Here is a 13,666-nt window from a genome sequence, read left to right on the forward strand (position 1 = left end):
CATCTCAAAGGGCAGATAGAGGACTTTAACTGCAGGATTTCTGAACTAACTGCTCTACGAGGAGTTGGGTCTCTCTGTCACCAAGTTTTGACTGGAAGAAGCAGTAAATTCTCCTGGAAACATTGAGTTTTCTCAGGCAGGCATTTAAAAGGGACCTGGGGTCATTCCAGGACACAGCCTTAAACTGCTGGAAGCCGTTGGAGTCTGTCAAATCCCTTAGGGCAGAGGTTTGGATAGAATTCTTCTATTCTAAGAGTCCTACAGTTCTCATCAATACATAGCAAAATGGAAGAGAGGTCAATGGCAAAAGAAAAAAGAGAGAGACGTTTCTCTCTTGTACCTACCTGCCATAAAAGTTTTACTAACTTTTCACAGACACATTGTAAAGTAGTGGGATGGAGCTAATCTCAGCCTCCATCAGATGTCCAGCTCCTTGATGCAGCCCTTGAGAAAACAGGGAGAGCTGGAGAAGAGAGGATTTTTCTGAATGAAAACATTGGTTCAAGGAAGAAAGTTCAGTTGACTAAGTAGAACTAGAGGATAGAAATGAGGAGAGAGTCTTCTAGACAGTAACAAAAAGATTTTGCTATTGATTCTGACACCCACTCCCCCATGCCACACACACACTCAATGGGAGAATCTTTACAGATTAGCTTTTAGATTCTATGACTGCCACCCTCTATTCAATCACAATCCTACAAAAACAATTTGCTTTCTAAGTTGTCAAAGAAAATTTTCCATAAATGTAAGCGTTAGCCTTTGCGTTTGTCTGCGACTGAAACAATTAAACAGTGAATACACAAATCATTGACAAATTAGGAAAAAAACAAATCCCTCAGCATTTCAAAAGGCAGAAGGGGGAATTCCCTGGCAGTTCAGTGGTTAGTATTCAGAGCTTTCACTGCCATGGCCCAGGTTCAGTCCCTGATAGGTTAGCTAAGATCCTGCAAGTTGCAAGTCATGGCCAAATTAAAAAAAAAAAAAAAAAAAGAGCAGGAGAGAGTAAGAGACTGAGTGAGTTGGCATGTGTTGTATTTTAGCGGCTCAGTTGAGTCCAGCTCTCAGCCATGCACTCCTCCGGGGATCTTCCCGAATGAGGGCCCAAACACAGGCCTCACACATTGCGGGCAGATTCATCCCTGAGTCACAGAGAAGCCCGAGAGTTTGAATATTCAGAGAAAAATGCCCCTGGTCCCCTGGTTAAACTTTAATGTAAGAAACAGGTTAAACATTAACGTAACAAAGCACCTAACCAATAAACAAACAAAACCCAGCAAATAACAACGATCTTAGTGAGAGGTAATGAAAAACTGTATTTATACAGCAAGTTTTTTCTTCGAAGCAAAGTGAAAAATCTGAGAAAAGTTCTTAGAAGTGAAAATATATTTTATAAACTAAAAATACAATTATCTGAATCAAGTCAAATTGACTACTGCACCAAGAAAACAACATAAAGAATGACATTCAGTACAGTTGAGTTAGCCTGGGACTGGCAACCCACTCCAGTATTCTTGCCTGGAGAAGCCCATGGACAGAGGAGCCTGGCAGACTACAGTCTATGGGGTCACACAGAGTTGGACACAACTGAATTGACTTAGCATGCATGAGAAGTTCTCTCATTTCTACATATGTTAAACTGTTGTTAACCCTAGTGTCTGCTCTCAGAACTAAATCTCGAAAATAATAACCTTCCTAAATTAGTACCTATTTTGATAGGTTTACCAGAATGAGTGTTACATGAGGAAAAGCGGACATAGGAGCTCCTGAGGCATAAGTCCAAAGTGACTTTTTGGAAATTTTATATAAATAAATGAGTAAAGAGAAATAAATATATAAATATATAGAAATAAATGAGTTATATAGAAAACAAGATTATTCAAAATAAACTAGGCATTCACTTAAGAACCATTGTAGAAGAAGAAAATATGTCTTCAGGACACATTTCAAATAATGTGTATCTATCACAAATTTTAAAAAAAATTCTCAAATTTCACCTCTAGTTTGAATGCTAACTTGGGTCTCCTTCTTCCCTTCCTTCCTCCATTCATCCACTAGCAATTAAACATGAACTGAGAATTTACCATATTCTCAGTAGCCAGGATACAAAGAAGCATAAGCCCCAATCTCCATCCTAACTGGTTTTAGATTATATCTGGAGGGTGAAGACCTAGAAAGAAGTTACTTAAATTAGTTAAGAATGCCCTGGTTGGGCAGACCACAAAAATCACTTAACTTTATTCACAACACTCTTTCCAGTGTTAAATTTATGCTTACTTCAGAATAACAGAGAATGCTTTCTAGATTCCTTAAATGTTTTCACTGGGGCAAAACTCTGTCTTCTTTTTAATTGGTATATAATCTCTTTACAATGCTGTGTTAGTTTCTGCTGTACAACAAAGTGGATCTGCTACATGTATATGTATATCCCTCCCTGAAACAGAACGAGACCCTGTGGTCCTTGTTCCGCATGTCTTCAGCCTTCCTTTTGTCTGTGGAAAAACTTTAGCCAAAGAATAAGTTTAATCAGAGAAGTGAAAAATGCAGAAACAAAGGAAAACAATCAAAGAGACCAAACAATAATAGTTCAGTCTGTGAGCAAAGTCAAGGACTTTTAGTTCCTTTTCAAGGACTATAGATAATAATCTGAGCCATATCCCATGAGCTGTCTTATATAATAAATCCTGAAACTCCCACCACGTGAAGAAGTTAACTACATAATGATCAGACTGTAACCATGACACAAGCTTCCACAATTCCTAGAACTGGCCTCAAGGAAATGGGAACAAGCCTAAAACAACCAAGATGATGCTGGTCAGACTACCAATTACCAGTTTTAATATTGGTCTGTCAGAGCTGACTGTGCTGTTTCTGCATGTAGCCCCCTCCCTCAGCCTATAAAAGCTCTTGCCCACTGGTTGTGGGTGGGCGGAAGACTTCTGGACAGACATCTGTCTCACCCCCTCCACCCCTCAACCCACAGTTGCTGGCATCCAAAATAAAGCAAACTTTCCTTTCCACCAAACTGACCTTTTTATTAGCTTTTGGCCAGCAAGCAACCAGACTCTACTTTTGGTTATAAATTTGTTGATTAAAATGTTGTGTCTAGACACTCAGAGGAAACTAATCTTGTGTTTCCCCTGGAAACAATGATTGTTCAGTACTCTCTGTGGCTCTATACAACATAACAATCATGAATAATAAGAACTGTGTAGATAAATAGATAAACGGAAAGCTAAAATTCACCTGTTATCACCATAATTGTTTAAAACTTTGGGCAACCAAAGACATTTTCAGGCAATATTTTATTACTGATGTTGTTTAGTATTGCTGACACATGATAATTATAAAAGCAAAGTGACTTCTAGAAAATGTTATTATTTTAATTCTCCTCAGACAATTGACCACCTCCTTATTGCCTGCTGAACACTCATTGGCTTTATCTTCTCTGTTCTATAAGGGTCTAAATAATCTGATGTCTGGCTAGCTTTTTAACTTCATGAACTCATTAACCATGGTCTTGAAATACTGGCTTTAAAAAAAAAATAAGTATGGTTGATTTACAGTGCTGTGTTAATTTCAGGTATATAGCAAAATGATTCAGACATATATATATATGTATATGTATATATATGTATATGTATATGTGTATATATATGTATTTGGTTTTTTATTCTTTTCCATTACAGATTATTACAATATATTGAATATAGTTCCCTGTGCTATACAGTAAGTCCTTGTTGTTTATCTATTTTATATATGATAGTATGGATCTTTTAATCCCATATTCCCAATTTGTCCTTCCCCTATCCTTTCCCTTTTGGAAACCATAAGTTTTTTTTTCTATGTCCATGAGTCTGTTTCTGTTTTGTAAATGAATTCATTTGTGGTATTTTTTAGGTTCCACATGCAAGTGATCACACAAACACATCAAGGTCAGGGACTTTGCACATATATGTTGGCTGATGTGCTTTGCCTTGAGTACATTGCATGGTGAGATTTTTCTTGATAATGAAGCAGAAAACAGCCAGAGCACCTTCCTTTCACCCTTAATCACAATATATAGCTTTTCTTTTCCTCTTCAAAGTACTTATCAATGTTTGAATATATCTCATCTGTTTATACTTAGACTCTCCATGTCCACATGATTGTAAGCCCCATGGCTTAGGATTTTGTTTGTTTTGTTTTGGCCACACCACACAGCATGTGATCTTATCTCCCTGACCAGGAATTGAAACCTCATCCCCTGCATTGGAAGGCAGAGGGAGTCTTAATCACCACGCCACTGGAGAAGTCCCCATGAATTAGAAATCTGCTTGTCTCATTCACACATATATTCCAAGAAACTAGACTCCTTTCTGATTCACTGTAAGTTATCAATAAATATATGTATAAAAGATTACGAAGAGGAGGGTGGGACGAATTGGGAACATAGCACTCACACACACACACACACACACACACACACATGTATATTACCACTTGTAAAATAGATAGCTAGTGGGAACCTGCTGTATAGCACAGGGAGCTCAGCTCCGTGCTCTGTGATGACCTTAAAGGGTGTGTGTGTGTGGGGGAGGGGGGGTTCCCAAGAGGGAGGGGATATATGTATACATACAGCTGATTCACTTCATTGTACAGCAGAAGCTAACACAACATTGTAAAGCAATTATACTCCAATAAAAAAGATCAAAGGTAAACAAAAATACTTTAAAAATAATAAAACATGTACAAACATATATAAGTGCCTTCATATTACTCTAGTCTAAATTTACCTATATAAACCCCAAAAAGATAAGCATTCTGTCTCCATCTGTGTTCTGTGTCCATTTTCTAAGCCAGTGTCTTAACGGACCTGTCTATTGGAGGAAATAGATAAGAAAGCTAGCAATTATGCTTCTTATGAACTAAGAGCTAAGCTATTGGTGATTCCAGTTTCAAATCCCAAATCACAATCAAGTTGTCTTTAAATTGCCTTTGGATAGCAAGGAAAAACAAAGTATGAGGAGTATTATTTTCAAATGGGAGGTTTTTCTTGTATATATATATGTTTGCTTGTGTGTTTTAGGTTATATGTGGCATTGTCTCTCTTTTTTTCTACCCACTGTGGCTCTTATTTCTCCATTGTATTTGCTTTTGTTGCTGTACGGGCCATTAATGTTTTGGTTAACTATGTTTACTGTATTTTCTTTTTTTTCTATACCTTTAAACTCAGTATCATCTCTAAAAAGAAGAGAAATATAGCAAAATGTGCTGTAGTACAAGTCAAATAGGAAAGTGTCTAGACTGCCCCAGTACCGCTACAAACAGAGCATCTCTGATTTTATTGTTTTATATTTGGAAAGTTACTATATAATTTTATCTAGTAAAAAAAGCAATTGAACCCATCAAATATTTGGAAGTTCTTCATCTGTTATATGGGCTTTCCAGGTGGCTCAGTGGTAAAGAATGCAGAGAATACAGGAGACTCAGGTTCAATCCCTGGGTCGGGAATTTCCCCTGGAAGAGAAAATGGCAATCCACGCCAGGATTCTTGCCTGGGAAACCCCCATGGACAAAGGACAAACTGTGGCAGGCTATAGTACGTGGAATCGCAAGAGTTAGACAGGATTGAGCGACTGAGCACACACACCCCCAGTGTATTCCACTCATTTTAATTTTTTTTAAAGAGGGGAAGCCACCTGAGATAGGGCAACTGAAATTCAGAGAGGGGAGAATAATCTCCAAGTTTTGGCAGAACTACCAGATTCAAAGTCTGCATTCCATCTAATGAATCAATCATCTTACCTTGTTGCTTTTTAGGTACCCTTAGTTACAGGGTAACCAAAAAATGAAAATAGATTCCATGTGGTGTGTGATCTGAACTGAGTCAATATGAATCGATCAAAAAAATTTAGCAAAATCAGTCAGGGTGCATGAGGTGATGGTGCCCTCTGCTGCTTTGTATTATGAATTTCAAGGCAAGTTGGAGGAAGTTAACGTTTTAGTCATTTGTGAGTGAAATTGAATTTCGGACTCCTAATAAAAATGTAACTTTAAAAAAAAAGTGGCTTTCAGTCTGCTTAACGTCATCTATATTTCTTTATTCCTAAGAAATTATGGCTTTGGGAGTTATTCTACTGTGAGCAGTCACCCCATGGACTATAGAGTCCATGGAATTCTCCAGTCCAGAATACTGAAGTGGGTAACCTTTCCTTTCTTCAGGGGATCTTCCCAATCCAGGGATCGAACTCAAGGTCTTCCTCATTGCAGGCGGATTCTATACCAGCTGAGCCACAAGGGAAGCCTCAGTAATGACCAGATATGTTTATTGTACATTTAATATTCAGTGCCTGACAAGTGTCAGTTCCTGGAGGGCAGGAAGCTTGTCTTGTTCACTACAAATTCCCAGCATGTAAGGTAGTGCTTCATATATTAAGAGAATAAAACTGTATATATGTATCTATTTTTATTTTCTTCCTACACACTAGATTATAAGCATCCTGAGAATAAGCACTCTCTATATTAATTACTACCTATTCTGTTAGGACGAAAGAAAGAAGACATATGAATGAGACTTGTTAAATGAATGAATTTTCACCCAAAACTGAGAATAATTTCTAATCCACATCTCTTTGTCACAGAAAATTAGAATAACTCGGGGAAAGCAAAACAGCCTGAAACTATTATTCTGATGGTTAGGTCACTGAGGTATATAAGCAGGTATTTTAAAATTATATCTTAGGTATCCTACTTCATTTCCAATATATAACCCACACGCTTAATAAGATAGGCATAATATTAAAGTTGGTTACTTAATTTTTTTAATGTTTGGGGTTTGTTATAAATAAATAAAAGACAGTGCTGTAGAAGAGTATCCCAGAAAAGAGTTTAATAAACACAAACTGTTTGATGTTTATGAGTATATTCAGGTAGATTCCTGCTGTCAGGAATGCTTTATAGGATGCCTTAGTAAACTTAAATTATTTATGTTCTCTAAAAGGAAAATTATAAATTATCTATCAGTTGTGCTCTTTCTTAATGGAGTAAAAAGCTAGGGAAGAGCTGAGTTATGTTCACTGGAGTATAACTTGGACCATTAAATTTAAATGGGTTCTACAAATGGCCAGTTTAATAATTGTCAAAGTCCCTGAGATTTTCTTATGGTCCATGTAAGTCAAATGCCTAATACTCTTACTTAAAATTCTGAGTTTTCCCAACTGTGCATATGCTTAGGACCATGTACTTCTGTCTCATTTTAAAAATTTGCTTCCAGGAAATGAGTGGTTTGTTAATTTTCTGGTTTATGGCATCCTTTACAGATTAATACCTTGCACATCACTGGAATGAGTCTGGCTGATCATGCAGGGCAAAGCTGAGGGGATTTTGGAAGTAAAAAGAGGTGCACAGAAGGTACATTTGGAGACATAAGGTTTAAAGATTAGATGTTTTATTTTAATAACTTACTTTAAAAATATTTGTTTATTTATTTGGCTCTGCCCTGGTCTTAATTACAGCATGTGGGATCTAGTTCCCTGATTAGGGATCAAACCTGAGCCCCCTGCATTGGAAGTGTGGAGTCTTAGCCACACCTGGGAAGTCCCAGGATTAAATACTTTAAATTTGCTCATTTTACTTGTTAAAATTTAAAAACTTGAACAACAGGGTCAGGAAAGCATATATATTCTGCTCACCTCTCCAAACCAGAACAGTCTAACTCTGTGAAATACTCTAAGGTAATCTATATTTGAAATAATATTCATTTATATGCTATCTATTCCTGTTGACCCAAATGCCCCACAAGCCCTAATAACTCAGAAAATCTCTACAAATAAGAAACTGAAGAACTGTTGAACAATACTCCTCATGGTTCAGGAAACAAATGCCAAGTCAAGAGAAGATCCACGGGACACTATTTCAACAACAACAAACAATTCCAAGCAATGTTTATAAACACAGTTAAACCTAAGTTAAGAAGTTATTTGGTCAATTTACTGTATGACATTAAGAACCTCTACCAAAAACAGAAACACGTGTAGGAGCTTATTAAAAACAAAACAACAACAACAACAACTAATAGTATAGTTAATATTTCTTGAACTCTAACCAAATCCTAGGCACTATGTGAGCTATTATATAAACATTATTTCATTAACTTCTCACATATCTATGAACTACTAGATATAACATGAGAATTTATGAGCTATTGGAGTTATTCGTATTTTTCAGTTAAGGAACTCAAGCTAATAAATATGCTAAGTAACTTTCCTTAAATAGCAAAGATGTATTTAAAAAAAAAAAAAGGGATTTGAAATCAGGTAGTCCAAATTTAGAGTGCATTCCTTTAATGACAAGTAAACATGGCATAAACATGAAGTTATTTACATCAGGAATCAGAAAGCTTTTTCAACAAAGGACTAGAGAATAAATATTTCAGACTCTGTGGATCACTTACAGTCTACAGCATACTTATTTTTTGTGTTTTTTAAAAACTTTTTATTTTGTATTACGGTATAACTGATTAACAAACAATGATGTGATAATCTTAGCTGAACAGTGAATAGACTCAGCCATATATATACATGTATCCATTTTCTGCCAAATGCCCTTCCCATCCAGGCTGCCACAAAACACTTTTGTTTCAATAGCACTTTAAAATGTGACTTCCCTGGTGGCTCAGACTGTAAAAGCATCTGTCTACAATGCAGGAGACCTGGGTTCGATCCCTGGGTAGGGAAGATTCCCTGGAGAAGGAAATGGCAACCCACTCCAGTACTCTTGCCTAGAAAATCCCATGGATGGAGGAGCCTGGTGTCCATGGGGTTGCAAAGAGTCGGACACGACTGAGTGACTTCGCTTAAAAATGTAAAAACCAGTCTTAACCCTCAGGGCATACCTAAATAAGCTACAGGCCAAAGCTGTAGTTGTAGCCCTAATTTAAAGAATAACAAAGATAGGAACAAGTATATGTTTGGGATTAAGAAGCAGTACATAAACTGAGAGACATATCCCTAAAATAGATCAGATTAAGGCAATGTCCTCCAAATCTAAAGTTTGGGAAGACAAGTTGCCAATGTCTGGAAGAATTGGAGACAGAAATAGTAGAAGTGACTGAACAGTAACTCATAGACCCTGTCAGCTTGGCTAAAGAAGATAGCTCTGTCATCAACTTTGAAATCTCTATACTACACACAGAGGCAAGAAATTTATCTTCCAATCTTGACCAGATTTTTCCCGCCCCCCAAAGATCCTTTCAGCTCAACATGGTTTTGTTCAGAGATACCAGTAGTTCCAACAGAAAGATAAACTAAAATTCCTACTTAGAAAATCCTTCTCTTGGACACTTGCCTAAAGCCAAATGGAATAACAAATACTGTGCCAACTATAAATTGGCACTTGCCATCTACCTCAACAAGGTTTAAATCATGAGCCACTGCAGCTGCTGACCTTCAATACCCCTTGAAAGGAATTCAGGGTGGAGATCCAGAATAAGGCACTCTGTGTTCTGGATGAAACTGGCAGAACAGGTCAGGAGAAGATTTTATGACCCCAATTCTTGCATCTCCTTGTAGTTAGAAAAACACTAAAATCATTAATGGTGACATCAGTTCTTCATGACTAGCAGCAAGCATCTGCCATAATGTGTGCTTGACTGCACGCACTTCTCTTCTCTAAAATCGTACATAGCACTGATCTTCACCCCCTACCTCTTTGGAGCAGTTTCTCAGAGCTATCTGAAATGCTGTCTCCTGGGCTATAGTCCTCATTTTGCCCTAAAAAGAACTTAAGTGACAATTCTCATGTTGTGCAACTTTTTTCAGTTGACAACAGGATTTACCTTCCAACCTGATAGATACAAACAAAACACAAAATGCATGAATCAGCAGTTTTTAAAACATTGGATATCAAATGACAGAGAAGGACAGTGATCCACTCGAGATGGAAACTAACAAGGTGAGTACCAGGACTGCCCCAGTCCTGTTTATAGAGTTTGCAGGCCACACACAAGGGAAAGGGGAAGTGAGGCATTTGCTGGAAAAATCCCTGAATTGAGAAAGACTAACAGGCAGCTGTGATCCTGTCTAGTCTTGTTAGGAAAGGGCAGGGTAGGATACTCAGAAAAGTCTTCCTTCACAATGGAGAATGATTAACCCCAGACTGAGAACTTGGCTGTGCTACTGCCTGATAATCGTAAAAGCAATATCCAGAAGCATCTCACTGTTTCTATGTAACTTAAATTGTTCCACAATAAAACTCAGGAAGATTTATAAGAACAAAAAAATATCTAGCTTTGACCTAATATAACATCATAAGTCAATTATGCAGTAGACCTTTGAATGACACAGATTTGAAATGCACGAATCCACAAATACATGCATTTTTTTTTTCACTAAATCCATACTACCATACTACTCAATCTGCATTTGGAATGGAGAATGCAGAAGGCTGACTATAAAGTTATACAAGGATACAGGGAACCCAAAATCAGTGCTCTGTGACAAAGCAGAGCGGCAGGATGGGGAGGGAGATGGGGGGGAGGTTTAAGAAGGAAGGGACGTATGTATTCCTATGGCTGATTCATGTTGATGTATGGCAGAAATCATCACAATATTGTAAAGTAACTATCCTCCAATTAAAAATAAAATTAAATTAAAAAAATAGAGTTATATGAAGATTTTTTTTCTCTAGTCCCCCCATCATTTAAGGGTCAACTGTACTCCAATAAAAAATAAAATTACAAAAAAACCCCTAAGAGTCTAGAATTAAAAGGCACAGACATTAAAATAGTTAATATGTTCTTCATACGTTCAGAGATTTAAAGTGCTCCATGGAGACATGGAAGATTCTTTTTTTTTTTTTTTTTTGCTTTGTAAATGCAGGGTTTTGAAATTTAGTTTTTATTGGAATATAGTCACTATACAATGTTTTGCCAGTTTCTGCTGTGCAGCAAAGTGAATCAACTATAAGTTTACATATATTCCTTCTTTTGGGGATTTCCTTACCATTTAGGTCACTACAGAGTGTTGAGTAGATTTGTCTGTGCTATATAGTATGTTCTCATTAGTTATCTGTTTTATGCATAATATCAGTAGTGTATATATGTCAATCCCAATCTCCCGGTTCCTCTGTTCCCCTCTTCCCCTTGGTATCCATATATTTATTCTCTACACTTGTGGACAAGGAAGATTTTTTTTAAAGCATACTTCTAGAGATGAGAACTACAAAGTGCGAGATGGAAAACAGGTGTATATTAATGATAGACACTCAGTAAAAGAGATTTATGGACCTGGTGATATAACAATAGAAACTATGAAAACTGAAACATTGAGAGAAAATAATTTTTAAAAGGAAAGGAAGGTTAGAGGACAGGGAGGGAGGGAAGAAAGCAAGCAAGCAAGAAAGAAGAATTAGTACACCGATGTTGTTGTCAATCTCTTTGCCGCCCTGTGAACTGCAGTACACCAGCCTTCCCTGTCTTTCACTATCTCCCGGAGTTTGCTCAAACTCATGTCTGTTGAGTTGATGATGCCATCCAACCATCTCATCCTCTGTTGCCCCTTCTCCTCCTGCCCTCAGTCTTTCCAGGCATCAGGGTCTTTTCCAGTGAGTTGGCTGTTTGCATCAGATGGCACCCTGGCAGCCCAATATTCATATATTTGGAGTCCCTGAATAGTGTGTGTGTGTATTGGGGCAGGGAGAGGGGAAGAGAGAGAGAGTTGGAGTGGAGGTGGGAGTGTTTGGGGAGGCAGGGCAGAAAAAAATATTTGAAGAGTTAATGCCAAGCAACTTAAAAATTTTCAAATTGATGGAAAAGAATAAAGATTTTGTCACAAGCAGACCTTCACTATAGGAAATGATAAAAGCTGTTTAAGAAAAATAAAAATATCACATGATGTAATATGGATCTAAAGAAAAAAAGAATGAAGAGCACCCAAAATGTTTACTCCATGGGTAAATATTTAAGATTTTTTTGCTTATTGTTTAGATGTCATTAAAAAATGATTTACTATTTAAGCAAAAATGATAACAGATACAAAAATAAAATGTATGGCAATGTTAATGTGAAGGCTGGGAGAGAAGACATGGAAGAATACTAATTTAAGTTTCCATTCCTAGATGACTCCTATACATGAAGATGTATACTATCTCCTCCAGTGCGTTGTGTGCATACTGAGTTGCTTGTTTTGTCTGATTCCTTGAGACCTGTAGCTGGCGAGGCTCCTCTGTCCATGGGATTTGCCAGGCAAGATTACTGGAGTGCGTTACCATTTCCTCCTCCTGGGGATCTTCCCAATCCAGGGATCCAACTCACTATCTCCTGCATTTCCTGGCATTGGTAGGGGGATTCTTTTACCACTGAGCAACCTGGGAAACCCCATCACTTCAAGATAGATAGCAGTAAGTCACAATCTTTATATAAATCCTGAAACAACTACTAAAATAACAACAACAACAAAAGAGGAATGTTAATAAGCCACCAGGAAGATAAAACAGGATAGTAAGCAATATTTCAGTCCAGCCCAGTTCAGTGGCTCAGTCGTGTCCGACTCTCTGCAACCCCATGGGCTGCAGCACTCCAGGCCTCCCTGTCCATCACCATCTCCTGGAGTTTACCAAAACTCATGTCCATTGAGTCAGTGATGCCATCCAACCATATCACCCTCTGTAGTCCCCTTCTCCTCCCGCCTTCAGTCTTTCCCAGCATCAGGGTCTTTTCAAATGAGTCAGCTCTTCGCATCAGGTGGCCAAAGTATTGGACTTTCAGCTTCAACATCAGTCTTTCCAATGAACACCCAGGACTGATCTCCTTTAGGAAGGACTGGTTGGATCTCCTTGCAGTCCAAGGGACTCTCAAGAGTCTTCTCAAACACCACAGTTTATTGGTGCTCAGCTGTCTTTATAGTCCAGCTGTCACATCCACACATGACTACTGGAGAAACCATAGCTTTGAGTAGATGGACTTTCATTGGCAAAGTATGTCTCTGCTTTTTAATATGCTGTCTAGGTTGTTCACAACTTTTCCTCCAAGAAGCAAGTGTCTTTTAATTTCAGGGCTGTAGTCACCATCTGCAGTGATTTTGTAGCCCAGAAAAATAAAGTCAGCCACTGTTTCCACTGTTTCCCCATCTATTTGCCGTGAAGTGATGGGTCGGATGCCATGATATTAACTTTCTGAATGTTGACCTTTAAGCCAACTTTTTCACTCTCCTCTTTCACTTTCATCAAGAGGCTTTTTAGTTCCTCTTCACTCTCTGCCATAAGGGTGGTGTCATCTGCATATCTGAGGTTATTGATATTTCTCCCGGGCAATCTTGATTCCAGCTTGTGCTTCCTCCAGCCCAGGGTTTCTCATGATATACTCTGCATAGAAGTTAAATAAGCAGGGTGACAATATACAGCCTTGACGTACTCCTTTCCTATTTGGAACCAGTCTGTTGTTCCATGTCCAGTTCTAACTGTTGCTTCCTGACCTGCATATAGATTTCTCAAGAGGTAGGTCAGGTGGTCTGGTATTCCCATCTTTTCGGAATTTTCCAGTTTATTGTGATCCACATAGTCAAAGGCTTTGACATAGTCAATAAAGCAGAAATAGATGTTTTTCTGGAACTCTCTTGCTTTTTTAATGATCCAGTGGATGTTGATAATTTGATCTCTGGTTCCTCTGCCTTTTCTAAAACTAACTTGAACA

The sequence above is a fragment of the Odocoileus virginianus genome, unplaced genomic scaffold, assembly GCF_023699985.2.
Source record: "Odocoileus virginianus isolate 20LAN1187 ecotype Illinois unplaced genomic scaffold, Ovbor_1.2 Unplaced_Contig_11, whole genome shotgun sequence".
NCBI lineage: Eukaryota > Metazoa > Chordata > Mammalia > Artiodactyla > Cervidae > Odocoileus > Odocoileus virginianus.